This window comes from Hyaena hyaena, unplaced genomic scaffold (genome assembly GCF_003009895.1).
Source record: "Hyaena hyaena isolate Hyena2069 unplaced genomic scaffold, ASM300989v1 scaffold_32, whole genome shotgun sequence".
Lineage (NCBI taxonomy): Eukaryota > Metazoa > Chordata > Mammalia > Carnivora > Hyaenidae > Hyaena > Hyaena hyaena.
Window position 1 is genome coordinate 2506789 of NW_024080663.1, and position 17789 is coordinate 2524577.

General features: G+C 34.4%; 1 long non-coding RNA gene across 2 annotated transcripts in view; it reads right to left on the reverse strand.

Moving 5' to 3' along the window:
• The window catches only part of LOC120229465, a 128676-nt gene that overhangs the window by 105313 nt on the left and 5574 nt on the right, over positions 1-17789 (reverse strand). For both annotated transcript variants that reach the window (XR_005527739.1, XR_005527740.1), the window contains exon 3: positions 15743-15847. This is a non-coding gene — a long non-coding RNA (uncharacterized LOC120229465). The remainder of the gene's footprint in view (positions 1-15742; positions 15848-17789) is intronic.

The following is a 17789-nucleotide window of genomic DNA, read 5'->3' on the forward strand; positions in this document are numbered from 1 at the left end:
TTCTTACCACAGTAAAATAAAAACAAACAAATAAATAAAATTAATTAAAATTTAAAAATAAAATAAAGAGAAGTCAAACATGCATCACTGTATCATCTATTCTCTGTACCTCCTCGACAAACCATGCAGTTCTAGATATTCAGTAGGTACTTTTTCTGGTTATCCATTGTTTTAAAAATAAATACCCCAAAACTTACTGTCTTGAAATAATTATTTTATTTGCTACAAGTTTGCAGGTTGAGCTGGGCTCAGCTTCTAGTTCTTCTGGTGTTCTTACTGCTGGTCATTTTCATAGGTAAATTCAGTTCTCAAGTCAGCTGTGGGCAGTGAGGAAGTGGAAAGGGCTAGGCATCTCTCCCTTTCCATGCAGTTGCAGGGCTTCTCACTCTCCATGGTGCTTCTTCATGTGGTATTTCTAGAAGCATGGCTGAATTTCTTTCTTTCTTTTTTTTTTTAAGTTTATTTATTTATTTTGAGAGAGTGAACAAAAGTGGAGGAGAGGCCAAAAGATAGGAAGAGAGAACCCCAAGCAGGCTCTGCAATGCTAGCATGGAGCCTGATGCAGGGCTAAAACTCACAAGCCGTGAGATCATGACCTGAGCTGTAGTTCAATGCTTAACTGACTGAGTGACCCAGGTGCCCTAATGAATTTCTTGTCTGGAGGCTCAAGGTTCATATGAGTGTAAAAGTGGAAGCTGAAAACAATTTAAGGCTTAGGCCTGGAACTGGCACAGTGTCAGACATATTCTTTTGGTTAAGTACATCATTGCTCCATCCCACACTGAAGGAGAGAGGACTGCACAAGAGGACGAATACCAGGAGACTGACTCATCAGGGACCACCAATGGAACAGACTACCACATGGTTTAATTGGTACTTATTCCATTGGCTGCTACTAATTTAGAACATGATATTCTAGTCTCTAATCACTAGGGTAAAATGAATTTAACATTTTAGTAACATGCAAAATTCAAATATATGTAAATTAAATTCTGTAGTATGTACAGAATATGACTTGGCTATTCTTTGGACAAAGTTCTACTTCACTATAACTTAATGTAATTCTTATTAAGGGGAGTTAAAGTGAAAAGTATTATTCCTGGTTTACAATGCTGAATATATTAGCAAACTATTAAGCCCTCTAAAAATAGTGTATTAAATAGTTTGAATAAACTTGCAAAATACTGGCTTTCCCCTCCTACCCATGATTTGGTTTAAAGCCAGCTTCAATTTCGTAATTTGGAGTTCCCGAGAAACCAATTTATTAGCATCACAGAGGAAATCACAACTAACTAGAGAATCCCAAATAATGAGGCTGCCAAGTTAATATTTAAAGGTGCTACAGTTATTTGTCATGCTTTAACCACAGTGCAAATATTAGTCCTAATAGCTTAAAAGGAAAAACTTCAGAGTAAAGTGGAAACTTGAACTCTGCTCTTTAAATGCCACTCTCTCCATATCTTTATGGGGGGAAAGGTATACTAGTTAGTATCTTTTGATTGAAAAATATAAGGCACTCATTTAGCTAATCTAAATAATATTTGGTAGTCAGGATGAAGATACAACATATAAATAAGGAAAATGACAATCTCAAGGAACCCAGAGCTCATCGTACTGAGGTACCAGAGATTTAAGACACAAGACAATATTAGAAAGAAGATCTCACCACCTGTCAGTCCCAGAAAGTTGTCAGTTAACCAGTATTTCCTTTCCAAGCTGACTTTTATCATTTGCAAATTTTGAACTCTACCCTTTACTTTTTCTACTCCTTGGTTTCTGATGACTCATACATCTGGCAATTATTTTCATCCAAGATGTTCAGTGACACTTAAAACGGGGCATTTCTTAATTGCACAAGACTCTTTTCACACATTGCACAATATTGATTGGGCCACAGACACTACATGCCTATACACACACTGGCTATTTCGGCAACCAAAGTACCCCCAACACTTTGTCAAACTCCCCTAGAGGGCGATATCTCTCATCCCCACGCTACAGGAAGAACTACAGAGGGCAATATGAGCTTTCTGCCTCTTCCCTGGCTAATAAATGGCTAGCTGTCATAATATGGAACAAGTAGTAATTGTTCTACAAATATCAATTACAATTCATATCAAATTTAGTTGATTGAATAAATAAAGAGGCCAAAGCCTTAATACATAATCTAACAATAGTGCTCCTAGGTATTTACCTAATTGACTTGAAAACTATGCTCATACAAAAAAAAAAAAAAATCTTCATAGGAAGGACACGAAAAGATGCTCAATGCCATTAGTTATTAAATAAATGCAAATAAAAACCCTGATAAGATACCACTTTATATCCATCCATTAGATGGCTATAATTTTAAAAACATGGACAATTAAAAGTATTGGTGACGATGTGGAGAAATCAAAACTTTCATACATTGTTGGTGGGAATTTAAAATGGCACAACTGTTTTGGAAGAGACTTTGGCAGTTCCTCAATGAGTCAAACATACAGTTACCATATGATGCAGAAAGTCCAGTCCTAGGTATATACTCAAGATAAATGAAAACATTTGTTGATACAAACACTGCACATAAATGCTTCTGGCAGAACTATTCTTAATAACCACCAAGTGGAAATAACCTAAGTGTCCATTAATAACTGAAGGAATAAACAAAGTATGCTATACCAATATAATGGAGTATTATTCAGATATAAAGAGGCATTAGTATTCATACTTGCTACAACATGAATGAATTTTGAAAATATTATAGGTTAAAGAAGTCAGACAAAAGGTAATATGTATGATTCCATTTATATGAAATGTCCAGAAAGGCAAAGACATAGAGACAGAAAGTAGATTAGTGGTTGCCAGAGCTGGGAGTAAGAGAGAACAGGAAGTGTCAATGGGAACACTTAAATTATTCAGGAATTAGATAGTGGTGATGGTTGCCCAACATTGTGACTGTACTTAAAAAAATGTATATATATATAAATTTTATTCTGTATGAATTATATCTAAATTAAGAAATTAAGCCCACAAATAATATTGTACATAAATGTTTATACAAGCTTCATAATCACCAAAGCTGGAAGCAATCAAGATGTTTTTCAGTAGGAGAAAGGTTAAACATCCTCTGGTATATTTAAGTAACAGAATACTATTCAGCGATAAAGATAAGTGAGCTACAAGCCATGGAAAAATATGTATGGATCTTACATGCATATTACTAAGTGAAAGATGCCAGTCTGTAAAAGCCATATACTGTATTATTCCATTTATATGACATTCTGGAAAAGGCAAAACAATAGGGTTGTTAAACAGGCCAGAAGTTACCAAGAGTTCTAGAAGAAAAGTTTTAATAGACAAACTACAGGAGATATTTTAGGGCAATTAAACTCTCCTGTGTACTAATAGTAGGTACATGACATAATAAAATTGTTAAAACCCATAGAACTTTATAGCATAAATAGTAAACTTTAATATATTCAAATTCAAAAGAAGTAATTTAGGATATCAATAAATCACAGGAGGGAATGCAAATATGACAACAGAATCTAATTGAATTAGATTCTATTATAAATACATGAAATAACCTCACTGAAGGCTGCAGAGGAACGGGTACTGACCAAAGCAAAACTGGAAATTAGGAGTCTATAAAACTAAAGGCAAAAGTAACTGTATATAAGCATTGTAGTATAGTTGTTAAAATTGTTTCCCATACAGTTTTGGGGTAACAATTCTGGTACTGCCACACATGTACAATGAAACTGAATAAGTAAGGATTTGGGGAGCCAGGTTTCTTATTATTGGAATAGGAGGTTACAGAAAAACAAGGGGAGAAGGTTAGAATGATCAATATTGTTACGGATTAGAGATAGAAACATTAGTAGGAACTCATATTTAGTTTAATACAGTCACAGATGAATACATATGAAAATATTTATAGACATTTAAACATATAAGGGTTAGTACACATCTATTTTCTTGCTCTATTTGCTGAGAAGGCTTAGAAATAATGATACTCCACTAGCAATAAGTATACCTAGTATACAATCTTGGTCTCTAATACCATTTTCCAATAAAAGGAACCAGGAATCCTTGGAGAAATGATTGCTTCCATAATTGGTGTAAAAAATAGAGTTTGGAACGGAAGTGCTACAACACATACATACATTGTTATTAACTGAATGTTTGTGTCTCCTCAAAACTCATATATTGAATCCCTAATCCTCAATGTGATATTGCAGATGGAGCCTTTGAGAGGTAATTACATTTAGTTGATGGTGAGGCCCTCATGAGTGGATAGTATCTTACAAGGAGAGGAAGACAGACCAAAGCTTGTGTGTGCTCCCTCCCTCTCTCCCCCAATCTCTCAATCTCTCATTCTCTTAAGCTTTTTCCACCATATGAAGATATAGTGAGAAGGAAGTCATCTGCAAACCAGGAAGAGGGACTTCACTTAGGAATTGAATGAGGTGGAATTCTGATCTTGGACTTCCAAGTCTCTAGAAATACAAGAAATAAATCCCTGTTCATTAAGCCACCCAGTCTATGGTATTCTGTTATAGCAGCTGGAGTGGACCAACACACACACACAGACACACACACACACAAATGGTATTTCAAAGCAATCCTGAAAGACATCCCGATCTCTAATGCAGGAGCAATATGAGCAACAAAATAAAGTAGTATTGGACTATAGCCCCAAACACAAAATAAATATCCATTATATCCATAATATAAGTAAATGATTGAGGAAGTAAATACATGGGGGAGAATTTAAAAAAAGAGTCCCCATGCAGAAAAGTTCCAAATAATTTATATAGGTTTTCAGCTTTCGAGGAAGGGGAGCATAACTCCCTATCCTCTGTTCCTTCCCTCTATCCAAATCCTGTCTCATTATTTCAAAGTATAGATCAAACCCAATCTTCTTTTATATAATTATCTACCTGTTCACTCCTCCTTGTAACCATTGGTCTTTCCTTTTCCAAAGAAGTGTGGGCTTCTCATAGTGACATCCTTCCAAAAAAAAAAAAAAAACCAAAAACAAAACAAAACAAAAAACAAAAACAACACACACACACACACACACACACACATACAAATGGTATGGAAAGAGATAAAAATGAGAGTAACTTTATAGTGAAGAAACCTGACAAAAACTATCTCAGCCATGTGACAAGTTTAATATCAAAAGTGATGTCACATGGATAGCAGATGCTCTGCTATGATGCTATGAGAATGGCACTTTACCTTTGTGGTCTACTTTCCCAAAACCCTTAACTCAGTGTGATGATGAGGAAAAAATCAGACAAATTCTAATTAAGAAACATTCTACAAAAATCTGGCAAGAACTCCTGAAAATTGTTAAGATCAGTAAAAATAAAGACAATCTGAGAAACTACCAGAGCCAAGAGGAATGTATGGATAGATGCCAGCTAAATGTAGTATAGTATACCTTATGGAATTCTGCAATAATAAAAACCATTAGGTAAAAACTAAGGAAACATGAATAAAGTAGGAGCTTCAGTTAATCATAGTGGACCAATACCGGTACAATAATTTGACCTATGTACCATACTAACATAGGAGGTTAATAATAATGGAAACTGGATGTAAGATATATAGTAACTCTCTGAATTATCTTTGGAACTTCTATAAATCAAAAACTATTCTAAAATAAAAAGTTTATTAAAAATTTTATAACATAAAAGTTAAAAAAAAAAGCCCAAGCTTATACAATACCATCATTAGAATGATCTTCCATTGTATGCTCTATTATTTTTATTAGTATTCCTGCCCAGACTGCATAAAACCTTCGATGGCTATGGCTCCAATGTAAGTTAACATCCCCTATGCCTGGCTTAGCTATGAGGGACATTTGCCAAGATCCTTAAAACTGGATATCAGTGCTCAGTCTTCTTAGGAACCCATGGAGCCTTCTCTTTTGAAGACTATATATTCCACCATATGGAAGTGGTACTCATGTTTTTTTTCCCCACCACTCTTTCCCATTTCCCAGTCAGAACTGAGGACCAACTTTCATTCTCACCCCACCTTAAAAACATAAGGTGTCCTCTATCACTGCCCTTGTCTCTCTGAATACATGGATTCATATCTCGAGAAGTGCTTATTCATTTAAAAAGCCTTCTACCTTCTACCATAAGCCTTCTACCTTAAAATGACACCATAATCTATTGATGGGTAGGAGGACTAGAAAATAACTCTTTAGAAACACAATGATAGGACTTCCAGGAACCAGGTGAAGGGAAGAAGGAAATGACATTCACAACTAATGAGTGACCTTCCCCCAATAATTGATAAAATGTTTCTTCAAAAGCAACAACCAAACAACAAATGAACAAATAACAATTCCCTGTCCTACCATCACCACTTCTAAAAATACATAATTAAATTTTATTCTGGGGAACATCAGAATCTCTAAGTAAAACTCCAAGGTTAAGAATATGATTGGATCACATATTATTACAGGAGAATTTTGGCTCCATGATCCCAAATAAACACCGGACAGTCAGGTATTATTAGATAACATAGTTGCATGGTGCTGAATATGACTATCATATACAGGAGAAACCAGTCATGAGGACTTGGTCAGCAGGTTACCAAATAATATTTTGATAAATTGGTGTGTATTCTTCTTTTCTTTCCTAATTTGTTTTTGCCTTTCCTATATTCATTGTGATTATAGCCTCAAATGAAGGTTGGTAAGTAAAACACGAGTAAAAAGCTGAATTTTAGCTTTTCATTTCAAAAGCTACAGTACAGGAACAAGCTTATGCTACATCATAAGATTTGGGAGCAAATGTGATCTGTCAAGTTCCTCACTCCTCATCTTTTCTATCAAGGATAAAAAATTAGTCACTTATAGGTTTCTGAGAAAAGAACTGATTCCTGCCTGGTTTACAGTCCCTCACCCTCATCTCAGCCCTGACAAATCCCAGCGTGGCTGGAGAAGCAGAATAATGTGTTCTCCATGCCCCAGAGGAGAGAGAGCAGAATGCTCTGGAAGGCTTGTCTTCAGGAAAGAGAAGCATAGTGTACTTATATGTGTGGACCAGTGAGCAGAATAGATCATGGCCATATCATCACTTATCACACACAAAAATGAAAATGACTGAAGACCAGGCATCTACCTTCCTTCCTGAGACTTTGGCACTTCATCAACCCCCTAGAATTTAGAAACAACTCTGGGAGAAAGGGAAAAGCAGCTTTAAATTTGCTGAGATTTTGATTTCTCCATTTGGCTAATTAATGATTCAAAATAAAAATTAAGTTCAAATTATAAAATAAAGTTATATTTCTGGTGAACCTAAGCCTGAAGTCCAAGGTTAGTAACTACTACATTTTTAACATTTGAAAAAAGGGAAGAATGCCTTTCTTGATAATCATAATTTTGAGAAATCTCTTAAGTATAAAGCCAGAGGAATTATATTAAAGGAAGAAATTGAGAAAGATTAGTTTTATAAAATACTCCATGTGTTTCTTTACAGTTTTCCCCCCTTGCAATTAGGCAGGATGTTGTACCTTGTTCTGGGCATTGACTATGTGTGAAAATGACACGTGTCCCTATTTCTGATTCAAGTGGGTCATTGCTCATGTGAAAGCTCCCTACATCTTCATAATGTGCTGCAGTGACTGAGAGGTCATATGTCCCAGAAAGTACAATCAAAAGAAAGTGGAACCTCTGGAACTCTAGGTACTACATTTACTATATAGAGCAGATTGTCCCTGCCCATTCAAATTGGATATGTAGTATGAATAAGACATAAAGTTCTATACTATTAAGCCTCTGAAGTTTCTGGAGTAATTTGCTATTGCAGCACAGACTAGCCTATACTTACAAATATATCATTGAATACTCAACGTTTAGAATAACATGAATCTACTAAATGTCATATTTTGTGTTAAGTAAAACAAAATCAGATTACAAATTAAGATTATTAAAATAAAACCAATTGTGTAAAGCAATTGTATCAATTGACATAGATAAAAGCACTGATGGTAGAATTGCTAGTATTTTATGTTTCCTCTCTCTCTCTCTCTTTTTGTTTTGTTTTGTTTTGTTTTACATTTGTATTATCACAGATTCAGAGAAAAAAATGTGATAAAAAATGATCACCTGGGGTGCCAGGGTGGCTCAGTCAGTTAAGCATCCGACTTCAGCTCAGGTCACAATCCCATGATCTGAGGGTTTGAGCCCTGTGTTGGGCTCTGTGCTGACTCAGAGCCCAGAGCTTGCTTCGGATTCTGTGTTTCCCTCTCTGTCTGCCCCTCCCTCACTCATGCTCTGTCTCTCTACATCTCTCAAAAATAAATAAACATTAAAAAAATTAAGAAAAAGATTACCTATCCCTCAAAACCTAAGTAGTAGAAAACCAAGATATGTATTATATATAGTCTTAGGTACTTAATAGGAGGGAGGGTAAATTTTTTCTTTCAAATTAAAACTAATATTTTCAGGGGCACAAATCTCTGAATTTCCATGACTTGAAAACTTAGTAAAATGTCAATTTGAAGCTACAGGCATTTGTTGAGCATTTATTCAGTCTTCTATAATGTGTTCCACATTCTTAAAGACAAGAAAGAAATAATCAGTTAATGAATTATTACACTCAAAATCCTACCAGGTGGCAAAGACTTAAACAAGCAAGGATTAGTATACGATGGCATAGAAACAACTCTCCTTCTTCATTCTACTATATGTGTTAAGTACAGAGTTGAAAGTATAAGCATAGTAATTTCTTTTTTTTTAAATGTTTTATTTATTTCTAGGAGAGAGGGAGAGAGACAGGGTGAGGAGGGGAGGGTCAGAGAGAGAGGGAGTCACAGACTGAAATAGGCAGTCAGCACAGAGCCCAACGCGGGGCTCAAACCCACGAACCGCGAGATCATGACCTAAGTGAAAGTCGGACGCTTAACCGACTAAGCCACCCAGGCGCCCCAAGCATAGTAATTTCTTATACCAAACTTAAGATATTGTGGTAGAATCTCAGGCTATATCTTTAGGTGCTTAAACAGGATGACCAAATCACAGTATATTGGGATTTATAGAGATTTTATGTAACACTAGTTTAAAAAATAGGCTGTGCATTTGGAAATATCTAGGTTTAGCCTGAAACCTTGATATTTCTGGCAGTGTGACTTTAGTCAAGGTACTTAAACTCCCGAAGGCCCAATTTTCTCTACTGTAAAACAAGCAACATAATAGCCTCCCAGATTAAGTATTGAATGAGATAGTATACATATATACTTAAGGCAGTGCAGTAATTTCTCAATAAATGGTAGCTCTTTTTATTACTCAGTCCCACCATGTAGTTTTACTCATGGAAAAAACCAAAAAACAACACCACCAACAAATACAAGTTCAAGGTTTGGGGAATTGAACCCAAGTCATGATTTTAAATTAACTATTTATATACTTGAAAAATAGTATTAAATGTACTAAGTACCCCAGCAAATATATAAAACTAATATATATGGGAAAATAGACTATGAAAGATAATTATTATTTAGTTTTCCAACCAGGGATTCTCAAAATATACCTATACCTTTTGACCTCACTTTCTGCTTCACACTTTTCATCCACTTCCTCTTTGATACACTTTATCATGTCAAATGAATAGAAATTTCTCTGGGTATAAGCTTTTGTTATACCTTTTATGGTTTAGGGTAGGTAGTATAGCCAATTAGGGTAGGCAGCAGCAAAATAAGGACTCCAGAACCATAGATGGTCAGGGGAAGTGTTTCTAGGGTAAGAAGCCAGGAGAGATTTTGCAGAAAGAAGCAGGACATGGCTCCATGGAAGGAGAAAATGAAGAGAGAGAATTAGAATAGAGTTGTTGAACAAGAGTTATGGGAATGATGACATTTTTTTCTCTCATCTACAACAGCATTACTCACACTGGTAATCTATCTACTATCAGGTAACTGAAACTAAGCAAGGTCAGGCATGAGAAAAATGTACTAATCACAGGGATTATTGAGATAAGTATCATGGAGAGGGAGAATAAATGAGTTGAGTGATTTGAAAGACTAGATTTGGTATAGAGAAAAATAGACAACAATCCAGATGAGGGCAACAACATGAGAAAATGAAGACTGAGATAAAAAGAGACTGACTTGCATTTGGAGTAATGAGGATACTGCCCTAACTCTGTCCTTATTAGTTGTATTTTCCTTTAGGATTGTCAACACCATGGCATTTGAGAACGACAGGAATAGCTGTTTTATGACAAATGGATCTGACCACAAGGAAATGAGTCTGAGAGCACAGACATAGCTCACATATGCTACAAACAACTGTCTTCAGCCAGTAAGCCACCCAATTGTGCAAGACTCAAACTAATGACCTTGAGGTGAAAGGTTCTATTATCACATTTCTGATCACTAAGGCTTTTCATGTTTCCTAAACTCTTTTCCTTAATATTCTGCAGTGTGTTTATTTTCATGGCTATAAAGTTGTACTCAGCTTTGCAGTGATATTCACTACCAAATTGCAGAGTATTTTAACTGATGTTAGTTCAAATCAATTCTGGAGAAACTTTCCAGCCAAGGGAATTGCAAGCTAGCTGGTTGACATTGGAGGTCAAATACTCCAGGGTATGGGTCTCAAATCACTTAATTCTTCACAGCAAATTAGAAATGGGACTCCAGCTGGTGCTAAAGAATAAGACAGACTTGCTGTATAAGGACAAGCTGCTGCTTGGATTTCGAGTCTTTATATTCCTAAAATAAAAAATTTGAAACTCAATTTCCCTCCCCCAATCTCATTCTTTCAGAGTAAAAGCTTTCTTAACAACAGCAAAAATATGGCCACCTGATTTCAATACATAAATCTTGCCAAGGTATAAAAATAAAATACGATTTAAGCAGCAACCTGTAATCTCCTGTTGACGACCAGCTGTGCCTCCTATTAGTATTAATGGAAGTTACACAGGCATAATAAGAAGGAGGGGAAAATGCCACCTTATGCTTTTTGCACACCTTAACATTTTTACAGCAAGTCTGATTACAAGGGTTTACTTGAGCGGCAATTAAACACTGATTGATTACTAAGTACAATTTGTATTCCAGGCAACATGCAAATGGCAATGAAATTCTCAGATAGGGAATGGAATAAATTCTTCTCACATCAGAGAGTGAATCACATTTTTTAAGCAGCAAGTGTTTTCTTATAGGAAGAAAAGAGGTTCACTATAAGTTTTTTAATAATATATTTCTACCCAAGACAATAAGCCTTGATTCGTTTTAGAAAGAATAAATGATATAATTTCTGCAAACTGTACTTCCCACTTCACCTCCAGACTCCAGTTCTCTTTCAATGATGACAACCTATATGGATGGGAAGCATAATATTCAGTCACAAATACACTGACTTTGGCTATAGTCACAACTATAAACAATATTTTTTATCATATTTTGGCATTGCAGAAATAATGTCTACTTCTAAATTGAAAGTGAAGTGAGAGGTTGATTTATTAAATGTCTATCATGTGCCAGACACTATTCTAGGTACAGGCAATACAGTAGAGAATAAAAAAGTCAACAGTCCTTGATTATAGTACTCATGATATTGAAGGAAAAGCTGACAATAAGCAAATATACAAATAAAGATACAATGTCAGTGTGTATTCAGCAAAGAAAAGTATTCAGAAGAAAGAGAATGACACTGATATGTATGTGTGCCTATACATGTCCAGGAGAAAATGACAGAAAGAGAAACTTTAGAGCTTTGCACTTGCTGTTCCTTGTGTGTAGAATATTCTGATCTAACATTGCTGAATGGTCACCTGTTCTGTATCATGTTGGTGTTTATCCAAAGGATAGAAAGAGCTGGGAATTTGGTATATTGGACAAATTGTTAAGATCAGAGTGGTTGAAGAGGCATGAACTGAAAAAGAAAGGGAGGGGACGAAATTGGAGATATAGGGATATTCAGATAGGTCAGGCCTTGTAGACCGTTATAAGGAATGTGGATTTTACTTCAGTTTCAATGAGAAGCCTTTATGTTTTTTTTTAATGTTTATTTTATTTTTGAGAGACAGAGAAGGAGAGAGAAGGAGAGGGGGAGAGAGGATCTGAAGCACGCTCTGTGCTGACAGCAGAGAGCCTGAATGCAGGGCTCAAACTCACGAACCAGGAGATCATGACCCAAACTGAAGTCGCTGTTTAACCAACTGAGTCATCCGGATACCCCTTGGCAGGCTTTGAACAAGGGAGTTTATTATTTAGATATGATATTAACCACCTCTCTAGTTGCTATATGTATGTTAAGGGATACATTGTAAATGTGATCTATCTTGGAATCTGCATTCTTCCTGAAAAACTGGCTGATGTATCACTGTCCTCACTTAAAAAAAAAAATTTAATGTTTTATTTATTTTTGAGACAGAGAGAGACAGAGCATGAGCAGGGTAGGGACAGAGAGAAAGTGAGACACAGAATCTGAAGCAGGTTCCAGGCTCTGAGCTGTTGGCACAGAACCCAAAGTGGGGCTTGAACCCACCAACCGTGAGATCGTGATCTGAGCTACACAGGTGCTCCTGTTTTCACTTTTTGACAATGGAAGGTAAAAGAGAAACTGTAGTTAATATTCTTATAATCAGATGTTTAAAAATAAAAGCCAGAAATTGTTACTGCTAAACGTATTGTTATAAATAGTAAAGAAAACTGGAAGAAAAGTAAGGAAAGAGTGATTTCTATAAAACAAAAAAATTAGAAAAGACAACTTGAGATCCTATTGTCCAGCAGCTTGCCTTTCTTGGGCAGGGATACATGGTTGTGTATGTCCTTTTTGCATATTTCCAGGTACTTAATATCTTCCTTAGTAGTCCATGCTAATATTTTATTACTTTGATATAGAGGTTGTCTTTCTTAGCTCCAAATAAGCTATCTCATAATTTATTAAGCCTATTTCCTGAGCTGATGTCAAAATAGAAAACAACTGTTTGCTGTTACTATTTTAAAAAGCTCATATAAATATGAAAAAAATAAAATGAACTAGCTTTATCCTCTCTACATTAAATGATCTCAAATTCTTTCATCTATCTCTGTTTTTATCAGTTTAGCCACATTTTTCTTATTCTCAGAATAATCTATTTTCAAGTACAATTTACTTCTTGTATCAATGCATGATATGAGCTTTTTAGAAATTCATGTTATATGCTTAGCAATTTAGCTGAGTTCAAATGATGGGAGAAAGATGGCATAGTATTTAACACATTATATTAACATGAAAGTTTCTAATAGAGCTCATCACCAAGGCATGGATTTACTACATGTATCAACCACAGACAATTAGGATGTAGTTGATACAGTCATATCTGATTCTTATATGTAGTCATATATATGAAATGTTTCATATTATAGCACAGAAAGTCCATGATAGAGATAATATGATTTCCCATACATCAGGATTATTATAGGTCACAGAAAGAATAGAATAGAATAGAATAGAATAGAATAGAATAGAATAGAATAGAAGTAGATAGATAGGCAGATTCTGTAGGGGATCATAGGCTACTATTACTCTATTTCAAGGCAGAATAATAACATAGAAGGCATATTGAGTGAAAGACTCTTGGGCAGGATAAGCTACCTACAAATCTTGTGAAAATATATAATTAATCTTACAAAGCCTGTTTTCCTTACACTGTGATAATTAATATCAAGTTTAATGCACTGTTTAACAAAGTAGGAACTTTAAAAGTATCATTCTCTGTGAAGAAAACTAAAACTGCACTTTATAAGGTACAATACATTTAAAACAAACAAAAATCCACAAATTTCTAGTATTGTTTTAGTAATTTCTACAAAAAATTATCAGAAATTCCAATAAAATACATAAGCATGAGTTTCTCTATGTTTAAATTCATATTATTGTGATGATTAAATCAGAAATGTGTGTGATGTCCTAGGCATACAATAGATGATCAATGAAGAGAGGTATTTTTATTAACTCTAAGTAAAATTAATGATTAAGCATGCATCGTTCAACAGAGGACGCAACACAGCAATCAATGGTAGTTAAGGCTAGTACAGATGGGAAGGTGGCTCTGTCCATATACTCTAGTCATTCATTATCCAGCAACAACAAGTGTGGGCCAGGAAAATCTTTCCCTAAAACAATAGTGGATGCCAAGATCCTAACTGCTCAATACAATCTCTCAGAAAGAAACATTTGGTGGCCTTTAAATAGAAAGTATGATGCCAAAAGAAAGATTTTGGTTCCATATTTTTTAATCTCCAAATTACAAATAGTTGTGTTGAAAAATGTTTATTGACTGAAAGATGTATTATATTCTTTAGGGGGCCAAAGTCAATCCTGAAATATGTTAATGTTGTTATATCCTAATGGTGCTGCTGAGGGGGAAAATATCAGAGAGCCCTTAAGAAACAAACTTTTGTGTGTGTGACACAGATGGTTGGAATAAATTATGGGCCTCAATAAAAAGCAGTTCAATTTAGTTTTAAAATCCATTTGGACATTTATCAAAGATCACATTGTGAAATGTATTTGTGCTACTTGGAAAAGTCATACTAATCAGCATTCCCCCACTCCTCCACCCTACCCCATCTTCCAAAAAAATAAGGAAGAGAAGAAGAAGAAAATGAGTGGAAGTTCTTTCAATTGAAGCCTAAAAAAAGACTGTTGAAATTTATGAGTTCAGTGATGACAATAAATTGAATAATAGATTTAAAAATTATTCCCCTGGGCAGGTGTATATGTATACGTATACATATGTGCATATGTATTATGTATATGTATATACAAACACGTGGACACACACATGAAATCCAAAGGCATAAACATGTAATATATTAGTTCTTCTAAAAGAATGTTAAAATATTTTACGATTGGTTATTTTGCCCAAGATACAAACTACCAAGCAATCATTCCCTTGCACTCTGCAAATTGAATGTAAATATTAAAAAGACAAATAACATTTTCAATAGATGGAGAAGATAATGCTTAGAATACTTGAAAAAATGAAAATTTAATGAAACTCTTTGCATGTGTTTAAGACATGAAATAAGGAAATGTAAGATATTTTCAAATTTATTGAAAATATTCTAAGTATTTTACATGGATAATTATACTTATCAAATATTGCCAAGTGAGTTGCTAAGACAAAAATGAGAACAGAAAATATGTTTCAGAGTAAGCTTCTAGCTTAGAGTTTCTCTGACTGGCATACATGATAAATTATAAGTTTTAAGCATTAGAAGATGTACTGGAGCAAGTGCTACTTGGAAAGTACACAAACAGCTGATTTTTCATCCACTTGTTTGCTCGATCAACATATATTAGAGCTCACTTACTTATTTCCAGATATTATGTAAACTGAAGGGTTCAAGATCAGTAAGATATAGTCCTTGCACTTGAACAATCCCTTTTAGTGGGGAGACAGACACATAAATGCATAATGTTTAAAATTAAATGCTTATATAGAAGTATAAAAAATGATAAGGGATTATAACCCACTAGCATTCATCCAAAATATTTGTTGAGCATATACAACATACTAGGCACTGGTCCAGACTGGGAATACAGCAGTGAATAAAACAATCTTACAAACCCAACTTCAGTAGGAAAACGTACACGGTGAATAATTACTTAATTAAAACACATAGAATGTCAGTTTATATGAAGTGCTATGAAAAAAAATAAAGCAGGAAGTTGGGGATAGGGAATGTAAGAAATGCAAGCCGTAATTTTAAAAGTGGTAGTTATAGAAGAACTTACCAAAAAGGTGAACTTTATGTAAATACTTGAAGCTGATAAGAGGCTAGCCATCAAAATATCTGGTACAACGTCACCGCAGGCAGAGGAGGTAAGAAGTGGAAAAGCCTGTGTAGATGAAGTTAAGAGTAAACAAAAGTAGCAGAATTAGGAGGAAAGAAAATAAACAGCTATATTATTGATACCTTATAGGCCACTATTTGAATTTTTTTTTTCTACTGAGTGAAATGGCAAGCCATGATGGGTTTGCAGCAAAAAACTGACAGGCTTATTGTTTTAGAGATTAAATAAATAAATACACTGAAATGACTATTTTGTGATAGGACGTTATTTAAACACTCAGATTACTTGTCTAGTCAGATAAAGCTTAAGTAGTTCTCACTATTTGCCAGCTTCTATTTCTTAACAAATTTACCTAGGACTATGACAGTATTCATAATTCAATTTGCCAGTTCCCATAATGCTTACAAATTTTTCAACCAGGAATGTGATGATGTTAATAATTATTTTCATATAATGGATTATAGAACATTATAGATAATTTTGGTATTCAGTTTTTCATGTAAAATATTTCACATATAAATTATAGAGTGCCTAACATGTGCCAAACACCATAGCATGAATAATAAGGGCCTTACATGTGTATGTATACACATTTAAATTTACAAAAGGTAAATGTGTTTCTGTATTTGCTCTTAATACAATGGAGTTTTAAAAATAACTTTTACTTTTCTTTATAATTAACTAATATGTGTTTATTACACATCTATGTATATTTAAACCCTATAATCTCATATGCTTTTGGATGGATTGTCAGTATCTTACCCTGATGTTAATATTCTACCACCTTATTTCTAGACACCGAATAAAATTGAATTGTATCGACTCATTGCAGTTGTTAATCACTCACCTTTTGTAGAAGATTTCTGTTGTTACCTTTTTATTTTTGCACAAAGAACTTCGGAATGAGCCATTCCTTAGGTAACTTTTGTATATAGCATAGTTCTCTTAAGATGACAATATCAGAAACGAAGTTCTTAGTTCAAAGAAAATGCACATGTTTAAAATATGGCTATATGTTGCTCAACTGCTTTACCTATATACTGTGTCAAGTGTTTACTCATTATGAATCTTATGAATCTGTTAATGTTCTTATACCTTAATCACTCCTTAAAATATTTTTGTCAGTCTAATAGGTGAAAAAGCATATCTCATTTAACTGGCATTTCTTTGACTACTACTTTGGTTGATTTTATTTATTTATTTATTTAATTACTTACTTATTACTTACTTACTTACTTATCAACCACTTGTACTCTGAAGGCAAAGGGAATTGCCCATTAATGCTTATTTATCTATTAAAAAAAACTTTTGCTTTTAGTCTTTCTGTACCCCCTGTCATGGTTAGAAAGAATAATAATGAACACTTGCTTCCTACATATTTATGTACCCACTATTGCTAGGTATTATGTTAGGCATGGAGGATAAAAAAATAAGCACACTCAAAATCACTAAGGACCTTAAAGTCTAGGGAAGGTGGCAATCATGAAAACAAACTACAGAACAAGAACAGCATGTCATTCATTATTCAGATGATTAAAAATGAATTATAGCTTTATGTTGGAAAACAGAAATAGATACACTGATCAAGACAAAAGCCCTTTTTGGGTGCAGGTTTATCTTTCCAGACTGATTAAAAACAGGGCTCTGCTTCACAAATGTAACAAAATACTAAATAACAATAGCATTGATCTATAGTAGAAAATTCACTATTTTGGTTTCCAATGACAAGAATGATTACCACTCCGGCTAGCATGTGGAGGAAATAATGTAGCCCATCCCCAGAAATCACTTGCCTTGGTTGATTTTAAAACACTCACCCAAGTGAATGTATGAATATGCATTACACACACAGTGCAATCAGAGTGATATTTCAAAAATAAATATTTGATCACGTCATTCCTCTGCTTTAAAAAAAAAAAAGAAAGAAAACTTCCATGGCTTCCCTATACTTATAAGGATACAATCCAAAACCCTAAACTAAGGCTAC